This window comes from Dermochelys coriacea, chromosome 16, assembly GCF_009764565.3.
Source record: "Dermochelys coriacea isolate rDerCor1 chromosome 16, rDerCor1.pri.v4, whole genome shotgun sequence".
Lineage (NCBI taxonomy): Eukaryota > Metazoa > Chordata > Testudines > Dermochelyidae > Dermochelys > Dermochelys coriacea.
Genome location: NC_050083.1, coordinates 17,727,016 through 17,739,175, shown reverse-complemented (window position 1 = coordinate 17,739,175; position 12,160 = coordinate 17,727,016). Strand labels below are relative to the sequence as shown.

Genomic DNA, 12,160 nt, shown 5'->3' with positions numbered 1-12,160 from the left:
ACCAGTGCAGTGCCTCAATCTCATAGGATTCTACAAACACTCGTGAAAGTTCACAACGCCGCTCTGAGGTAGAGGAGTGAAATTCTGCCCATTTTCTTGAGGGGGAAAATGAAGCACAGAAAGGTAAAGAAACTTGCTGACAGTCAGTAGCTAGGGCAAAATAAAACCCAGATGTCCTGGCTCCCAGCCTGGTGCTAACCTCTAGGAAACACTGCCTCTCCTGATTATAAAAATCAGACAGGACCCAATCCTGCAAGGTTCTGAGGTCCAGCTCCTCAAAGGCATTTGGGTACCTGACTCCCATTGTTCCTGGGGCTTAACAGCAATGGTCTCTGAGCACCATTTTTGCATGGATGAGGTTAAATGGGATTTTCTACAGATTTAGTTGAATTGGTGCAAAAACAGAGCGCAGACCAGCCCTGGGAAGGGCACCCATTTTGCACAGACAGACAGAGTCCCCTTTCTAATGCCACCAATCTGTCATGGGGTGTGTGTTAAGCAGTCTGGTGATAAGGGGTTAAAAGCAACTGTGCAGTGTGGAGGAGTAAATAAACTGCAGGTGTGCGCTTAACGCTTAACGAGGTACTAATTGGGTAACTGGGGGTGTGACTAAAAGGGACCACAGAGGCTAATCAGAGGGCTTTTGTTGAAGGTAGAATGGCTGAAGGCCTGAGCTCCCTAAAGGAAAACAAAAAGCTGTTGAATGTTTTGTTTCTTTTGCCTCCTTCTAGTACACCATGGGAAAACTGGAGCTATGGCTCCCAAGAGTGGGCAGATTTTTAGGGTCTTGTCTATATTAGAAAATTGCACTGAATTAATTGAATCAGTTTAGAAACTAGTTTAATTGGAGGGTTACACCTCTCTTCACGAACCCTCTGACTTTGGGTTAAGAGTACCTTATAGTGAGGTAGATGATTCTTTAGGCCTAGATCCTCGAAAGTATTTAGATGCCCAACGCCCACTGATTTGAGTTAGCTATCTCTATACCTTTGGGGATCTAGACTTTATTGACATAAGCCAAAATGATCTAAGGTGCTCTTATACCAAAGCAGAATGCCCACATGCAAGGATTGTGCCCATTTAATAAAACTAAAACAATTTAATACGATTTTTTTGTGTAGACAAGACTTTGCGGTATTCTGAGCAAATGTTTTCTTTTCTCCACCCTGAGTGGATGCAGCATCAGACACAAGAGACCAAGAGTGGAGGTAGGTGAGTGATTGCCTTGTATGATGCTTCAGGATAAAAGCAGGTAGGCCTTCGGGCCCAGCAGGTAGTGTCCCTCCTATATAGCATTGCACGCTTGGCTAGATGCGAGGAATATTATTCTGGGATGAATTCTGTCCTGAATTACACCTGGTGCTAGTTAGTGAGGATGCATCAGGTACAGTTGAAGACCTGTTGCTTTTCTGGATGACGCATCAGTGCTTTTGTCCCCTTTTATAAACGGAGATGCCAAGAGGTTAGATGACTTGCCAAGGATACATAGCAAGTCACTGGTGGGGTTAGGACACAGAAAGCCCAGGCTCCGAACGCCATGCACCCACCAATAAGCCCATGTGGTATCCCCACTGCCCAGGAAAGGGTTTCATGTTATTTTATTTATAAGACTTCTCTGTTGTGCTCATCACTATGTTATCCAGGCAGCTCACAACATTAATTAATTTATCCTCTCAATGCTCCTGTGAGGCCATTGTGGGGGAAGAGGGGCAGGAGCACCACAATAGTTGAAACTCAGTTAAAAGATTAAAACTAATTTAACCGAGGATTTTTCTAAGTGCTCTAAAATCCACATGGTTGCCTGGATTGTTTTAAAAATTGCTATCCCCATGGAGGTCTAAGAGGGTTAGATGCTCAACTGAGGTCACTTGAGTAAGGGCTTCCGGATATACAGCCCCTTCCCCTAGAAAAATCATGTGACAGGAAAATTGGTTCTTGCACGCCTCTTTGCACATCCCCATGGCACAAAGTGTGGCTCTGAGCCTCCCCAACTGACATCACCTGCTCAGAACAGAACTCAGCTCATGTCTGGTCCCCTCTGCCCTTTTGGAGACCCAATATTTGAAGGGGATTCAGGGCGGAAGTTGGATCCACAATGCGGCATGGAACAGTGAAAGTCATGCAGTGGGACTGTAGCTCACGAAAGCTTTTGCTCAAATAAATTTGTTAGTCTCTAAGGTGCCACAAGTACTCCTTTTCTTTTTTGCAGTGGGACTTGAGGCTTTGTTGAAAGCCACAGTATTTTCAGACAGCCTGTTGTTGGAGTATGTGGGTAGTTCTAGGTGACATGGGGAGGCCATAGTGTAGTGGTAAAAAAGAGAAGTGGTAAACTCCATATTCCCCAAATGAGAAGGGGGTAAACTCCATTTCCCCATGTTTCCCTTTAACTACAGTATTGCAGTTGAGGACTGTGGTCCAGGGGTTTTTAGATAAGGTCCCACCCAAGAAGGAGTTGATCTTAATAATCAAAGAAATCCACAGCATAGGAAGATTGTTTTGAAAACTGGTCTACCCCAGTGGGCTGGGGTAAAGTTTGTGATGCCAATTTTGAGTCTTTTGATCAAGGGGTTCCCAATATACAGCATCCCATATTAATTTTTAAAATGCTCTAAAATCAAGGTGCATAAAGATAATCTTGAACACTGGTGTGCCACAACAAGGGCAGGGGAGCACTTCTTGGAGCAAATTTAGTCATTTCTTCAAGAGATTTGTCAGATACAGCCCCTTCCGCGCCCCTTATAGGGAGCTGATTTTAACACCCCAATTGCTCTAAGACCCTTGTATATAATGAGATTGTTTTGAAAACTGATATTTCGCAACAGGATCTCTGGGGTAGACTTTAGGAGAGAGGGAGGAGAACACCCATTGAGACAAACGGGTCAGTTCACACCTTTCAGATCTATTGTGCTCACCTCTAAGGCTACAATTTAGTCAGGGAGGTAACGGCAGTATTGGATCTCCATGACTTCTTTGGCTTCAGCTGGGTTTGGCCACGGGGGCTGCAGCCGGGGCCACGTGTCCCTGCCCCGCGGTTTTCACCGGAGGCTGCAGCTGGGCCGTGCCATGCATCCCCCGTCACGGCTTTCCCAGGGGGCTGAAACCAGAGCCATGTGTCCTTGCCCCGCAGGTTGTACAGTTATTTTTAGTAAAAGTCACGGACAGGTCACAGGCTCTGTGAATTTTTGTTGCCCGTGACCTGTCCATGACTTTTACGAAAAATAACCATGACAAAATCTTAGCCTGACTCATCTCTAAGGGGTGTTCGCATTCCTCTGCAAACTTCTCATTGAGATGAGCGGGGTGCTGGATTTGGACAGTGCAATTGACAGAGCACGCTGGCCTATGCTATAAAGGGAGTTTTGTAGCAGTCCAGTAGCCTATGGAAGCACTCTCCAGGGCAGAGATAAATGCAGGAAAATAAAACAAACCCAAATGTTATTTTGAAGCCAATATTGTGACTTTTTTTGAGGGGTGAAGTCATGATTTTTGAATGCTCAGGGTTGGCAATGCTGATTACGGGTCTGCTTTTCAGAAGTGTTAAGAATTGCAAGTTCCATTGAATCCAATGGGAATTACAGAGCTTGGCATCTCTGAAAATCAGGCCAGTTGCTTTATTGCCTGTTTTTGAGGCATAAACTTTAAGTCTTCCTCATTGTAGAATCTGAGTAATTTTTAATAATTGGATGACTGGTTGTAGGTCATATTTACAAGAGAAGGAAGGTTGAGTATATGTAGAACAACCTTGCAAACTTCAGCTCAACCTCTGCAAGTAAATTTTTATCATATGGGCAAGTAGAAAATCTTTATTGTCGTTATCAATCAGCATAATACCAATGTGTTAATATTTGTGCTTAAGACAGTAAATTCTACAAGACACCTACATTCAGAGGGCCAAATTGTTACATTTGTGACAATTATTCTCGCATAGCAATTGCAATTATTTTTTCCTTGTGCTACTTTAATGTTTTATTTGGGTGCATACGATAGTTTTGTCTCCTATATTTTTCATAATTGCCATACTGGATTAGACTAAGTCTATTTTTTCCTGTATCCTGTCTCTGACAGTAGTCAGGCTAAGATGCTTCAAAGGAAGGTATAAACATTCCCCTGTCCTACATGGACTATTAAGCCCAGAGCCTATAACCAGATTTATTAGCATGATCTCAATGGGACTCCACAAGGTCTGAGCTAGAAGATGTGGTTGCAGGTTTGGGACCTAAGAGGGGAATGTAAATGGTAGCTACATGTGTGTTTACCAGATTAACAGGAATAAATGTGGGTTTGGTTGTACAAGCAGATGCAGCCTCAAATACTGTGGTGGCAGTGTTTTCTAAGAAATCTTCAAAAATGAGGTCCAATGGTTCACACTGTCAATGTGTTTCTGATTACTAAATCCATGACAAGTTTGGAGAGGACTAAAAGCACATTATTGGGGGGGGGAAGCATATACAACACTTTTTGTTTATTTTATATCATTTTCAGATAACTGCAAAACTCTCTAAATGGAATGTCCTTGACTATTCCTTTCCCCACTCCCACAAGAAAACAAAATCATAATTGTGATGAGAACAGACCTGAGAAATTTCAGTCCCCTAGATCACATTTTTCAGAAACGCATCCTCTGAAAACAGGGCCTTACAATGAAAGTGCCTCCAACTATGGTTATAATAAACCAACTTATTAACTGGCATCTCTGCCTGGCTGTTTATATAACAAGCAGCATGGAAGCCTCCACTGGCATAGGCATCCAGAGAGAAATCCTTTAACTACTTATTTTATACTGACATTCAAATGTTTCCCCTGGATTCATTTGTTTTCCAGTCTCTATATTTTATCTTGTACTGAAGAAATTGAATCATATTTTTGGCTACAATAATGTCTGTTTTTATATTTTTTTTTTTACCAATGTTTGCATTTGTTGATCCAATTCAGCATATATTCAATTGCTCTGTTTGTTACGACTTGGGAGTGTTCATATCTGATGCTCTTTAGAGTGTGTGTTTTTAATATCTACACTCTATTTTTTTTTATTTGCATTTGTTGGATTATTGCATCTTTTTATTTTGGTGTGCAAATGTTGATGTATGATGCATATATTATGAAATGCATCAACCACAGCAAAACTGTAACATGATTTGTATTTGGATGATTTCATGCCTTGCTATTATGGCTTGCATTGGTTATGGCTTGCACTGTTTTTATTGTGACTTGTATTGCTTGTTGCATAAGAACTGTGAGTGTGCTCTAGCCAATGCAAACCATAAAAAACAAACAAAAAACGGTATAAAAATACAGCTCATATGATCTTGGTATACAACTGAACGCATGTTTCTAGGAGATAAAAACGCACTATAGGGCTCTGAAAGAATCTGCACATTTCCAGTCACACTTTTAAGGGCTCTTGTCGTTGTACCTTTAGAGACTGAGAGGAGCAAAGCCAGGCGGAGAGGGGAAGCCTGGATTTTCACCCAGCAATGTCTGCCCTTACGGAGACCCCCAGCCAACAGATCTTGGCAGATTTTTGCCGCAAGCCCCCCACAAACTAACCTAGACCTTGCCTCTCCTGGGGAAGAACCATGTTTAAACGTCCTACACACCCGTTGACCTGGGAATAACCCCCTACTGTTTCTCTCTTCTGCCCACTGGTCCAAGGGAGGAAGAGTGGGGGGAGACAGACAGGAGGAGCCCGGGGGATGCTGGGACTTGTAGTCCTCAGGACTACCGCTGTCCTTTCCCATGCTGGGTGCAAAAACTGCCTTTCCCACATGGCCTTGCGCCTAGGCGCATGAGCTCTCCATAGCTTTAGCGCATCTATTATGCTGCCTTGCTGAGGATAAAAAGAAGAGCAACTGGAGGGACTATAAGGCAAACGTTGCTGGAGCTGCCGGGGCAAAGTAATCTATTTAATCTTACCCTTTATTCGTTCCATGCTTTGTTTTGCATTGCTAGCACCGGGCCATGTTTTCTGGAGGAGGGGGAGTTGGGGTGGGGGGAAGAGGGTGAATGCAAAACCCACTTGGGAAAGGCTAATGCGTTTTTTTTTTTTTTGGCAAGCCCTTTAACGCTCCCCTTGGTTCTGCAGCCTTTGTGCATTGCAACAATGTAACAAAGCCAGCTGGAGATCGGATACAGTGTGGCTGCTGATTTTCTCTCTCTCTCTTTATATTCTTCTTCCCTTCCTCCTTCCTCTCACCCGGCGCCCAAAGCAGCCCCATAAGGAGCCCTGGGGGAGCTGCCGATGCATTCCCTCCCAAAAAAGCACAGGCTGGAGTTTGTGCGGCCCTGGGAGGTTGCAGTCCATCTTCCTTACGGAAGGGATTTTTTTCCTCTCTCTCTCTCTCTCTCCTTCTGCCCGCCATCTTTTGAAGGGTAAAATTAGGGGCGAGGAAAAAGGAGGGCTTCAGGCTTCATGTAAAATAATCATTAATAAAAGAGCATAGGTCCGTTCGTGGCTGAGGCCAAGCAAATGGGTTTACAGCTTTGCCAGTCCCCTGCAAGCAAATGGCTAGTCAGTTACAAGCCCCTAGTCAATTTCACAGGAGCACAAAGTATTCCCCCCCCTCCCTCCGCGTCCCCTTTGCTGTGCTTTGAGTTGCAAGAAGCCGGAGAGAAGGAGTTGGGGCCGTGGAAGTGTTTTCAAGGCACGGAGTTAGTCTCTCCTGTCTGGTGTTCGTGCACCGAGCTCGAGGGTGCCCGGGTTGTGGGTTTGGCCAAGAAAGGGCAGCAAACTGCGAAGTGTGTTCCTGGGAGAAAAGCTTCTAATGTTGAGTGATTTGCTCACAGCCATTTCCCCGCCCTGGTTTACTACCGTGCAAGGTAGGAGAGGGTCTGAAGCAGGTTGTCTCGATAATCGTATAAAATGCATGTAAACATTTGGGGTTGAACCAAACTCCTGCAAATAAATTAAAACAAAGGGATAGTTGCCTAAAGTGACACATCTTAAGAAGTAAATCTCGGTGCAAAAAGAAACCTGGGCTAGAAATAATATTTTGTGTGAAATCCAAATGTCTATCGCTGTGCTACTAACAGTGCCTCAGATACGGGAAAGAGAGGAGTTAAACGTTTAAAACGCTAACGTCAATCTTTGTCATTTATACTCTTTGTTTACGCTTTGCCCCAACTTGGAAAATGGAGAGAGACCACTGTTTCCAGACTAGTCAGTTTCACTTTCAGGCTTTCACACTATGCTTCAATGTTTGGGTTACAAACATCACAGTGGGAGTGTTTTAGCCTAAAGGAGAAGTCTTACAGAATATAAATCCGGAGTAAATTGAACAAGGTTCTTTAGGAAATGTAACAACCGTGTAGAAAGTACCCTTGGTATTATAATCCTTTCCATGAGTTTTCTTTTAACCATCCTGTAACAGTTCTGCCACATGGATATGTTTTTTCCATTAATAGCTATAGGAGTGAAAGCAAAAAACCAAGCCCAACCTTTTAGTTTAGAAAAGAAATAACACTCTCATAAAGGGCGTGAAAGCTCTCTCTCTCTTTTTTTTAAATACAAACCTTAAAATTTCAGTGTAAGCCACTCTGCATTATTAAATAGTAGTTAGGGGAAAGTACAATTAACAAAGCGCACCTGGTGTCCCCTGCTGGGGAAGAGCTGTTTTTGACAGACTAGTTAGTATTTTTAATGCACACAGAGTTATGCGAGTCATGCTAAGGGGCTATCTCCAAATTAAACTGGAAATTAAGATCAAAGGCTGTAACACTGTCCTTAGCTCACCCTGAAATATGTCAAGGAGTTAGATAGGACTTGGGTCACCTCCCATATGTGCTGTAATATTTGGGTTCATGGGGGGGGGATTAAAAGTGCAAAATAACAAAAGGTCAGACCAATAATTGACAAGCAATTACAGGGTTGTATTGCTTTTATACAAGTAATACTTTGAAAAAAGTTGAATACACTGCATGTGCTAAATGCTCTCCTAATCTGAAGACCATAGAATTAGGAGATCAGGACTGCTTCAGACAACATCTAATATATTTTGTTAGTTTAGAATTTTAGGGAGTTTCAAATAATACACCCGCAAGGCTTTGCTGAATAGCATGACTTCCAGCCTAGATGCCTTCTTTTTATAAAAGGGTTTAGTTCACAATCTCTGGTGTGTGACTAGAATAAGCCCCAAGATTGTATTTCTCTTTTCCTTGCCTCAGTCAATTTAAAATAGGCATTCACGTATTTGGTGCTTTCAGACCATGCTTAATAAATGAGGGGTGTGTGTGTGTGTAACAATTGTACTCAATATCCAGTGTAAGCTTGATCACAATTCTATGTGCTATGCTGTATATACAGTATTGGATGCATAGGTAGCAACTGTTCATACCAAAGACCCTTATTAGAAATGTTTGTTATACATGCAGGTTAAAATTTTCAAAGATGCTTAAATGATTTAGGAGTCTAAATCTTATCATCAAAAGTGACTTGGACACTTAGGGGCTAAATCCCATTGACTTCCAATAAGATGTAGGTTCCTAAGTCTTTTGAAATGGGACTTAGGTGACTTTCAAATTTTTACCTGCAGTCACTTTTTAAAACATCAGCTCAGACATTGTAAAATTATTTTTTCTTTTAATGTGCTGAGAGTTTAGTTTATATTGTAGGCGACAGTGTTCTTTCACATTTTATTTTTAAGTGAAGCTGGTTTTGTAAGAGAGTGTCTGAAAATGAAACCCATTTGAAACCATAGTTATGCTTTCCTGCACCGCTAAAACTTAACGGATAGACTGACATAAACCAAAATTTATGCAAATATCTGTTTGTCCTGGGCTGGAGACTTTGTATTACACAGTGGCATCCCAGAATTATGTTTCCAACATAAGTCTCATCCCATAAAACTAGGGGACAATAACAGAGTTTCTTATAAACTTAAACCATGATCCCAGATCCTGTGATCTAGTCTGTCTGAGCAGAGCCCCTTGGCCTGCACAGACCCATTGATGCCAATGTGATTTGCATGTGTTGAGTGGTTAGGATTGCACTTGCATGTGCAGCTTTAATACATGCACATGTGAAATGATATAGCTTAACATTTGTGTTGTTCGGACCTTTTAAAAATGCCCCTGTGCTGTAAGGGCCGGGCCGGGCCCAACGCCCATTGCAGAATGTGGCCAGGTCTACACAACGAAGTTTTGCTGGCATAACTGTGTCAGTTAAGAGTAAGGTGATTAGATATCAAGTGTGAAAAATGGGGACAGGGAGTCGGGGGTAATAGGCTCCTATCTTAGACAAAGCCCCAAATATTGGGACTGTCCCTATAAAATCGGGACATCTGATCACCCTAGTTAAGAGTGTACAAAAAATCATAACTGTAACCAGCATAGCTATGTCGGTAACCCCCCCCATATCCCAACCGCAGGTATATATTCAGTTTATACTGGCAAAAGATCTAAGCTGCGTCTCCATTAGCGTGGATAGCTAGACCAGCAAAGCCTTTGTAATATAGACTAGGCCTTAGAATTTCACTCGAGAATCTGTAAACCTGATAGTTCTCACTGGCAGCACAAATGCCCCAACAGTCTAACCGGTGGCACTGGAACCTTTTTAATAGTGGGGGTCCTGAAAGCCAGCTCCCTTACCTCTGTTCACGTCCCACCCCCGCAGCTGAGGCCAGGAGCAGTGCTGTGTCTCTGGGAGGGGGGGCCCTGGATAGGGGTAAGGGGGCAAAGACTGGGGGTGGGCACAAAGCCAGGAGCAGAGCCCCGGTGCGGGGCCCACAGCCAGGACCCCTTGTGCAGGGCCAGTAGCAGAGCCCCAGCCGTGAGGCTAGCAGCCAGGAGCAGGGGGCTGGGTGTGGGGCCCCGGGCATGGGACCAGTGCCCCAAGAGCAGAGCCCTGGGCGCAGGACCGAAAGTGGGGCCCCAGGCACAGGGCCAACAGCTAGGGAGCGGGGCCGGCAGCTGGGACCCAGGCTACTGGCCCTGTGCAAAACCTGGGGGTGCTGCAGCGCCCCTAGTTCCCATGCCTGTGAGTCTAACCCCTCTTCTCAGCAACAGCTGAGTGATGGAAAGAGGGCTCACATTTCAAAGACTTAGGACTGGTCTACACTTAAAAATTAGATCGACCTAGCCTTGTTTCTCAGGACTGTGAAAAATTTTGCGCCATGAGTCCCATAGTTAGGTTGACCTAACGCCCAGTGTAGACCCAACTAGGTCCGTGGAATAGTCTTCCATCAACCTAGCTACCGCCTCTTGGAGAGGTGGATTAACTACTTCAACAGAAAACCCCCTTCAGTCAATATAGGAAGCGTCTACACTATGGTGGTATTGTAGCACAACTGCTATTCTGTATCTGTGCCACTGTAGTGTAAACATACCCCTGTTACTTTCACAAAATATATCACTCTCCACCTACTTTGGTAAATGACCAATTACTAAACATTCGCACTAATCTACACTTGTTTAAATAAATGAACAAAGAACATTTTGCAGCTCAGCATCCTTGATTGTTCTTTAATACCACTTATTCTCCTCTTTGCTTATTTGCAAAATTCATTAATCCCCAGTGGTCTCCCAGTCATTAGCATGAGCCCTATGTTTTGTTTTGTTTTTAAAAGTACTGCATTCTTCTGCAGTAATAACCCAGGACACTATTGTAAACAGCAGAGTTCTGGGAATTAGCAAGGTGCACCTTACCCGTTGTCTGGCACTGTGTTCAGTGGGCTGATGGTTTGCATCCTCAGCAAGTTCGCGGATGACACTAAGCTTGGGGGAGAGGTAGATACACTGGAGCGATGGTGGGCAACCTGCAGCCCGTCAGGGTAATCTTGTTTACATTTGCACGGCCACCCGCAGCTCCCAGTGGCTGTGGTTTACCGTTCCTGGCCAATGGGAGCTGCGGGAAGCCAGGCCCGTGCTACATCCCGCAGCTCCCATTGGCCAGAAATGGCGAACCGCAGCCAGTGGGAACTGCGGGCGGCCATGCAAATGTAAACAAACAGTCTGGCGGATTACTCCGGTGGGACGCAGGTTGCTCATCACTGTGCTGGAGGGTAGGAATAGGGTCCAGAGTGACCTAAACAAATTGGAGCATTGAGCTAAAAGAAATCTGATGAGGTTCAACAAGGACAAGTGCAGAGTCCTGCACTTAGGACGGAAGAATCCCATGCACTGCTACAGGCTGGGGACCAACTGGCTAAGCGGCAGTTCTGCAGAAAAGGACCTGGGGATTACAGTGGATGAGAAGCTGGATAGGGGTCAACAGTGTGCCCTTGAAGCCAAGAAGGCTAATGGCATTTTGGGCTGCATTAGTAGAAGCGTTGCCAGCAGATTGAGGGAAGTGATTATTCCCCTCTATTCGGCACAGCTGAGGCCACATCTGGAGTATTGCGTTCAGTTTTGGGCCCCCCACTACAGAAAGGATGTGGGCAAATTAGAGAGAGTCCAGCGGAGGGCAACGAAAATGATTAGGGGGCTGGGGCACATGACTTATGAGGAGAGACTGAGGGAACTGGGCTTATTTAGTCTGCAAAAGAGAAGAGCAAGGGGAGATTTTATAGCAGCCTTCAACTGTCTGAAGATGGATCTAGGCTGTTCTCATTGGTGGCAGATGACAGGACAAGGAGCAATGGTCTCAAGTTGCAATGGGGGAGGTCTAGGTTGGATATTAGGAAACACTATTTCATTAGGAGGAGGAAGCAGCACTGGAATGGGTTACCTAAGGAGGTGGTGGAATCTCCTTCCTTAGAGGTTTTTAAGGCCTGGCTTGACAAAGCCCTGGCTGGGATGATTTAGTTGGGGTTCGTCCTGCTTTGAGCAGGGAGTTGGACGAGATGGCCTCCTGAGGTCTCTTCCAACCCTAATCTTCTATGATTCTGTGATAAGTGTCCCTCCAAAATGTCCCATCTCAGGCTGTTAGTTTCTGTTGCATCTTACTGTGGTTTCAGCTTTCTTTATGTAAATCATTATGTAAATCGTGATTGATGAAGGTAGAACACTGACCAAGCTCACTCCTTGTGTGATTTTATACATTGCCTGCCACTAGACCCTATTTTAGAAGGCAAGGATTTAAAAACAAAAATGTTCCTGGATACTGCTGTGGAAGTTTGTAATAACAAGCTGTTTGATAAAGCTGGCCAATGCTGCTCTTTATCATAACTTTTTAGTAGAGTCTCATAATTGATAAGGTGCAAACTAAAGAATCACTTGTATCTAGTTT

General features: G+C 44.2%; 1 protein-coding gene across 4 annotated transcripts in view; it reads left to right on the top strand.

The window, feature by feature from the left end:
• The first annotated feature begins 5,692 nt into the window (after nucleotides 1–5,692).
• Nucleotides 5,693–12,160, top strand: part of BRD3 (bromodomain containing 3) — a 52,607-nt gene continuing 46,139 nt past the window's right edge. For all 4 annotated transcript variants that reach the window (XM_038375075.2, XM_038375074.2, XM_038375076.2 and 1 more), the window contains exon 1: nucleotides 5,693–5,894. The gene's annotated coding sequence lies outside the window, so the exon portion shown is untranslated. The remainder of the gene's footprint in view (nucleotides 5,895–12,160) is intronic.